An 8,500-nucleotide genomic window follows, 5' to 3' on the forward strand; every position below is an offset into this window, starting at 1 on the left:
GGGTATAGAACAATTAGCACGCTCAAACGAAACATTACTGATGTACCACGTTTAAATTATATCAAGTTTACTAAAGTTAAGTCATTTGCACAATCAACATGCGAGAAAAACGCTAACTTCGTACGGAAGCCCCAGGAGGTCATGCGTTTTTCTTTCGCGATCAATACTTCATTTAGTCTCCACATAACAAAGTTGTTTTCGCGTGATTTCAACTTGTCATCTTGAATATCAACGTAAGTAAAGTTGTTTTGTTGCAGCTTTGATATAAATGGGGTGTTTAATGTGGTGTTTTAACAAAGATTTATCAATGTGTTTATCCAGAATTGTTTTGCCATGTTTCCCGTTTACTGTTGATGTTAAAACGTCATTATAAATGAGGATTACTAAGTGTAAGGATTATAACAATTCATAATTTCCCCAATTACATAAAATAAATAATTGACATCACCCACTTTATGTGGCAGGGACTCCAAAGGTTTGTGCAAAACCTGATGATTCGTGAAAAAGCATGAAAAACTTTTTTGATCTCTTATATTATGATAGGCTATCATTAGGAAAGCTGTGGCTTGTACTTGACACAGTTTTGTTACAGCTGATATGTTGCACAATGAGTGAAAAGAGCGTCCAAAGGCACAGCCATCATCACAATGAGCCAGACAGCCAATCAAAACCATCTGGGTCTGTTGTGTCAACAGCTGTGATGCACTCATCAGATCAGAACACTTGCCATTTCCCCATCAGGAAGCTTTGAGAAATCTTTTCTTTTTATGTAGATGGTATGCTTTTAATGTTGTTTTTGGTAGCCTACCATTATTCTTGCAGTGCACACACATGCTATGTTTTGAGGCTAATAGATTACCATTGGTTAGAAACTGTCCATTATTTGTAAATTAATGCCTACAGTTGACCCAACCGGTTCATCAACAATTGCTGCAGAGTTCATCTCCAGATTAGTGCGGAGATAAAAGCTTCCGCAAAGTTGTTCTTAGTGTACACTGGATTTAAAATATGCTTTTTTTGTGGTGTGATTGTCAATGTGGTAATGACTTTCTTAAGGGGACTATGAGGGGTTGTAAAGGGGATGCAATGTGGATATGAGCATAGGTTCTGCTCCTAGGATGGAAAAACGGCAACAGTCAATCAATTTCAGCTCAGTCTGTTTTGACATTTTAAGTACACACATGCACTCTTGATTTAATGATATTCCGTCAGTCTTTGGATACTCACGCAATTCCTCCCCAGTGAGGTTTAGCTGCTCTGTTCTTAGGTCCCTTAACAAATATGGACCAGTTTTTGGATATTTCTTCGTAAATATTCATCAAGATGAACCCTAAACTCATTTGCTGTTAGGTTGCCTATAGGAACAGGGTGGTATTGGTGGATATGGTTCATATAAAATGATGTCAACTGAAAAAAGTACAACAGGAAATATGATAATTATTAAAGTAATTCTGGTATTTCATAAACTCTGTGTCTTTGGGTTGCTATGTATATTTTGCAATCCATGTGGTTTTACAAACCATAAAGGTGTAAACAAAGCACTACCACAAACACAAAATATATCCTAATCAAATTCTATCGAATATTATTGCCTTTTGATGTGAAATCTGAATAAAAACACATCTTGAATCCTTTTATATTCTGCAAAAGACACTGGTGTCGGATCTGTGTTTGTGACCACCTGTTTGGTCTCATGTCATGTCTGGTACATCAGATCTGTTGGATGCACACTGGCAGTCTTCTGAATACTCGCAGACTTTCTGCTCGGCGCGTGGCCGTTGATAATTTTGGATTTAAATATTCAATCCGCAGCCTTGTGACAAACAAACAGAAGCACATGTCTGATGTACTTTCAGTGGCTTGGTAAGAGATTTTAAAAGCTTTTAGGCTAAAATAACCAGCTACTAAAGCAAACATTTGTTGTTAAACCAAATGCAGCAGATTTGAGAATAAAGAAACATTGAGTAAGCCTTATTGTCGTTAAACCATTCAACCTGTTGTCAGGTTTTAAATTTATGCATTTGGCAGACACTTTGCAACAACTTGCAGTGCATTCAAGCTATACATTTTATAAGTATTGTAATATGTGTTCCTTGGAGAAGGTTGAATTGATGCAAGATTGTGGATGAACAGTAAATGCACACACACTAAATTACACCAGGCCTTTGAACATGAAACAAAACACTAATTATGTAAGAACATACTCACTCACTCATACGGATGCGCCATAATTGATCATTTTACCACTTAATACTATTTCTTAGATGATTAGTTTGCTTAATATTGGATATATGTACAGTATAGTCTATATTAATAAATTCTGTAGACAATCAGTAAACCTCTCAAACTAAGTGCCATAACACTCTAAAATGCTGGGTTATTTTCAACCCAGCATAGCGACAAACCCAATTATTGAGTTAAATTAACACTGAAAATGTTAAGATTTGACCCAACAATGGATTTAAACAGCCCAGCATTTTAATTTGAAAGAACCCAATGGTTGGGTTCGTCCTTTCTGCTGAATTAGATTTGTTATGCAGTAGCGACCACTAGTGGGCAGAAGGGTTACTGTCTGTTTTAAACATTGTGAGTTAAGACAGTCGGAACATACTGCATGGGCTAACTGAGACGAGAGCGATATGTCTGGATGATTCCAAGTGTCCTTTTCTACCTTTATTATACAGTGGCTGATCCTTTCCATTGTGATTTTGTTCACTTGTTTACTTAAATTATGATGGTATTGATGATATGGTCAAATTATAGTGATAGAATTACTTTTTAAAAGTGAAGGGAAACCCACTGAAAATTAAAAGGACAATTATGTTTTGTAGATAAAGAGTGAAGGATGAAATGTATATTTTAGGGAATCAACTAAGAAAGTAAAAAAGCAGATGTTGTTTTTGTTACTTTCTTAGTTGCAGCCTTATTTGCTCTTAAGATAAAAACAAATGAAAGTGCATACATTTGGATTGAGGTTCCTGCAATACTTCAGATTTTAAGCAGTATAGAATGAGACCAAAGTATCCTTAAGTGTTATAAAATGTTTAATATGGCTCAAAAATAGAAAGGACGAACAAACGGGAGTGTCAAAAACCAATCTTAAAACAGAATATATGGATAGATGCAGTTGTTCTTTGCACAATATAAGCTGCAATTAAAGATATTAAAAGTACTTTCCAGGAAATGTCTCATAATGCAGACGGAAAATAAATGTGCAAAAATACCAGCGTGTGTACATCAATCATGGTGATGAATTGCATACATGTTGTACCATAGAGTGCAATAAAAGAAAATACCAGCAAGTAAATACTGCATTATGAGTTGTGGTGTCCTTTTGTGCTCATCGTTGAGAAATTCAGTTATTCTTGCCCAGGGTGTATGCAGAACTGATCAGACCTGTCATGAGGACAAAAGGCTCGATGTAAAGTATAATAAAGAGGTATAATAGATACTTTTAGATGACTTGAGCCAAATCTAGTGTTTATTTCTGTCTTCTAGATACCTTGTAAAAATACAGATGCAATAAAGTCCTGAATTTTATTACTTATTTTAAAATATGCATGTTATGTTAAATGTATCAATTCTGTTATTAATGTAGCACATTTAACAATGTGCATTGTTGCAAAGTAGCTATAGAAAACCGTATTATGCAATGTTTTGTTACAGTTTATGATTACATAATCTACAACTAAATGAGAGCTTTTAAACAAAAAATTAAAACACAAAGAGGAGTTTACTTTGGCTCAGTGTCCGCTTCAGAATTGGGAACTGGCATCTCAGTTATGGGACTGCCTAAATCCCTCATCAGGTTCTGAACCCAGCTATCCTCAGGGTCGGCACAGACTTCTGTTTGTTGCTTGGTGATGAAACTAGATTTTCAAAGAAAAAAGTTACTGAAAATGATTTTATATACTGTATAAGCGTTTTCGATGTTGCCAAGACATTTACAAAGGTAAACCTACATGATGCCATTCATGTGGCAGTCTTTATAGGTTTTGTAGTAGCCTACAACATGTTTTATGGGTGTGAAGGTGAAGGAGAAGCAGCACAATTCTAAAACACATCAAAATGAAAGTAATGAACAGCATTATTCTTATTGTGCTTAAAATTGGGACACACAAAGCCAACAGATGGCATTCAGGCAATGTTGGGCTGTTTATGAGTGTTGGTTGGCCATTAGCCGGTACAGTAAAGAAAAATATATCCAACTGGTTACCAATTTGTAATTTATCCAACCCTTAAAAAGAAAAACAAAGATAAAGACAAACCTTTACTGAGAGTCAATGAGCTGAAACCAAAGAGCAGAAGACAGGTGGTGGTGATAGAAAAATCCATGTGATCAGTTGATCTGGCTCTTGTTTTTTTGCTGTTGTGTATGCATATGGTCATCACACTAATGTGTTTTTTTCTGCAAGTGTGTTTTTCCACTCTGCAAGGTTTAGGTAGTGTCATGAGAAGCAAGTGGCCTAGAGTCAGTGGAGTTAACACTTCCTGTGTAATATGCTGAGCGCATTACGTCAGAATTGTACTTTCAGGTGCCTACCCATATTAGTCTATTAAAGGAGTCATCGGATGAAAATCCAAAATTTTCTGTGTTTAAGTGCTATAATCGGGTCCCCGGTGCATCTAGCAACCCAGAAAACGTGAAAAACAAGACCCAGTAAGCCTTTCCCTGCAAGCATGTGAGAAATCGAGCCGTTCAGATTTCGCTCCTGTTGTGACGTAAAAGCAGGATCTTATTATAATATTACTGCCCCTTAATCTACACAGTTCCACCAACGGCTGCCGCCATTGTTGTTTTCACAGCGACAGCGGATGTACATAATAAATGATAAATAAACAAACGGTAGACTCCCGGCCAAAATGACCCAGCACCAGAAATAATATCAAAACATTTCAAAACAGCCTCCGTTATTCGCAAACGGTGGATAAAACCTTGAAAAATGATATATGAGCCCGCCAAATCACAGAGATGCCGATTACAATTATTACAAATGACTAGAGGTCCCCAGGTAATACTATCAGGGCACATCAAGCGATCTCTAACAAAGCAATAGTGACGCATAGTACAAATATGTTTTACTCACATAAGATTGCTGTGCCATTCGTATCGGATCCAATATTGACGGCACAGCACTGCTTTTTAATTTTGGTCTCTCCGCAAAGACTTGTTCAAGGAATCCGCATTGAAATGAAGCGAACAAACACTCAATGTTTTCCCCACGTGAGCTGGAACGTCTTTAAAAGTGAACCACGCATTCCTACTGTCGGAATCCGAAGGAAGGTTATGCAGCGACTGTGTTCTTCCACAACCAGGCACTGCACAATATTTTGCGATCTTTAACGGCATGATGCTTACACTCGCTCTATCTGGTTCCGTGCAGCTTGTGTTCAGTACTGTCATGCGCGAACCAGTGGGCAGAGCTCGAGAAGTAGGCGTTGATATTCTTCTGTGGAGGCGGTGTTCAACCTGTCATAGATAGGTGCATTCCAGGACCTGCCGTTCGCTGAGCCTCGTATCAATAACAGTTGTTATTTCAGTAACAAGGGCGTTTTCAGGTCTGACACTTACAGGATGTTCGCTTGAATACGATTCCCTCTTATATAACAAAAGCTTGGGTTAAAATTGTGGTCCTAGTTCACTGCACCTTTAAAAAGGAGAAATGGCTCTGATTACTTTCATGCAATACTGAAGTCTTGGATGCGAGACCTCTCGTGTATCTCGTGTATCAACACTTTGTGCTTCAGTCTGGTTCTCAGCTTATGGTTTTAGACAAGAACACAATCTATTTCTAACGTAATGAAGGTGGTCAATAAACCAATCGTTATTATTTTGACATGATGTCCTCACCATTCCTTAAAATATAGCTTAAATGTGAATGTATTCTAACACTGTTCATACTCCATTAAAAGTGCCTGGATAATTATATAATAATAATAATCTTTTAAAAGAGCTTGAAAACCAAAGAGCTTCTTAAGCCTGCCTTGTGACATCTTAGCGATAATACAGTCTTATAGTCAAGAATGAGGTGAAATTTACACCAATTGTGATTTAATACAGCTCATACATACAAAGTACAACATAATACAATTTACCTCTAAATTTATATCAACAATCCCACAAGTTAATCTGCAATAGAATACTATAATGCTTAAAAAATTTGGAAAAATATGCTTTGTTGTCAGCAATGTCCAGTCAAAATCTAATTGTTTCTGATGTCAGTTTGGCTTTCCCAGCTGGCGGCAGCATTTTCAAAGATGTCCACATGTCAGTTGTTCTCATGACGCCTGCAAAACTGAGTAGACCTACAGCGTGAAGAGAAAACAATCATTGCTTTGGGAGACAGAACTCAGGAGCAGGACTGAACACACCACACGGGATCTTACCAGAGGTGTGATTGTTCATGTGCGGGGCTCTCTAGTCTGAGTTGTGTTGTTACTATTGTGCTCACTTTTTCCAAAGCTAACCTTTTAGATGGCAAAAAAAGCAAAATTTAAAAGACACATAGTGTTGTTAAATTTAGCTGTGGGTTGTATGTTAGGGCCTAAAGCAAGTTTAACGCAAAACTTATTTAGTGGTCCCCACAATTCAAATTGAGTATTAAACAAACTAAATTATGCTTATTTGAAAATGTAAAAATGCAGAAAGATTTGTGAAAGGGTTTGGATTATGGGTGGGTGAGGATTGAAGGATACAATATACGGATTGTACTAGGGATGCACGATAAATTATCGGCCATATCGGTATCGGCCGATAAATGGTCATTTTTAATGTTATCCGTATCGGCCGATAATAAAATTTAGGCCGATATATTATGGCCGATGAATAATAAATAATTTCCTCTGGTTAAACTACGTTATATGCACGCTGCTTACAGTTAAAATACAGTACAGTACTGTCTTTCTGTCGTGATCATTCACTTACAGATATGAGCAAAACATAGTTGATGTAGGTACAGTATGTAGATACAGTATTTATGAATGTGTAAATTATAGGAACAAACGCATATTGTTTGAATCAGACTGCTGTCTGAATGCTTTCTGTCTTGAGACCTGTTAGATATGTGGCTATTAAGAACATTTTTCTGGGTTGCTCTTGAAGAACATCTATAATTTGTTTATTAAATAAAAAGGCAACACTTTAAAATAAGGTGCTATTAGTTAACATTAGTAAATGCATTAGCCAACATTAGCTAACAATGAACAATTTAATTTGTCATCATTTATTAATCCTTGTCAATGTTAGTTCATGTCAATACAGTTATTTATGTGAGTTCATGGTGCATTAACTACAATTAACAGTGACAACGTTTGATTTTAATAATGCATTAGTAAATGCTGAAATTAACATGAATTAATATTAATAAATGCATTGTTCCTTGTTAGTTTATGTTAGCTAATGCATAAACTAATTGCTAACAAATAGCACCTTATTGTAAAGTGTTACCAATAAAGAATATACCAGAAAAGTTTGAAGGTTAAAGAATCGTTAACTAGTGTAAAGTAAGCCTGGTAGTTGGTACATGATTTTCAGAGGGGAAAAGAGAACTAATGGTTACCTTGTTTTTCTGCAGTGATTGTTATCAAATAAAAGCAGTTGTCCACCAGTCAGTCTTAGAGAATTTTATATGAATATTTAGATACTGTATATCGGCCAATATATCGGTTATCGGCTTCCAATGTTAAAGAATTATCGGTTATCGCCAAAATGTACATATCGGTGCATCCCTAGTTTGTACAGTATAAAAATATATGTCTATGGAAAGTCCTAACAATGTATTTAAACTAATGTGTGTTTCTTAATGTGTTATGGCGAAGGTCTCATAATTATGAGTGTCAAAGTTTGATTTCAGTCATTCATTACATTATGATTTCAATCTTTGACATGGCCTTACTTATTCAATATTAAAGAAATGAAAGAAAATGTAATAATCTTTACACTGTGTAGGATATTTATATAAATACATTTTTCACTGTAAACCATGCAGTAACATTAAACAAATGCAGACACATCAGGCTTAACACCTGTCCTAAAACTGACTAACATTCCTCATGTAATTTGCGTTATTCCGAGTTGACACACATTTTAATAAGAAAACATTACTTGTGATGTGATTTTTGAGGTGAACAACATTTTCAGACCTCTGGCATGGTGTTCTCTCTGTGCCGATGGACTCTGGCTCCGGCTCTGACTCTGGTTTAAGCTCCGACACTGCTGCTGGCTTTAGTTCCTGCTCAGACTCTGGTTCATGCTCTGACTCTGGTGCCATCTTTGGTTCTGGTTCCTTCTCTGACTCTGGTGCCAGCTTTGGTTCTGGCTCCAATACTGGCATTGGCTTTGGTTCCTGCTCAGACTCTGGTTCATGCTCTGACACTGTTGTCGGCTTTGGTTCTGGATCTAGCTTTGGTTCCTGCTCAGACTCTGGTTCAGGCTCTGGCACTGGTGCCATCTTTGGTTCTGGTTCCTTCTCTGACTCTAGCACTGGCTTTGGTTCTGGCT

This window comes from Triplophysa rosa, linkage group LG15, assembly GCF_024868665.1.
Source record: "Triplophysa rosa linkage group LG15, Trosa_1v2, whole genome shotgun sequence".
Lineage (NCBI taxonomy): Eukaryota > Metazoa > Chordata > Actinopteri > Cypriniformes > Nemacheilidae > Triplophysa > Triplophysa rosa.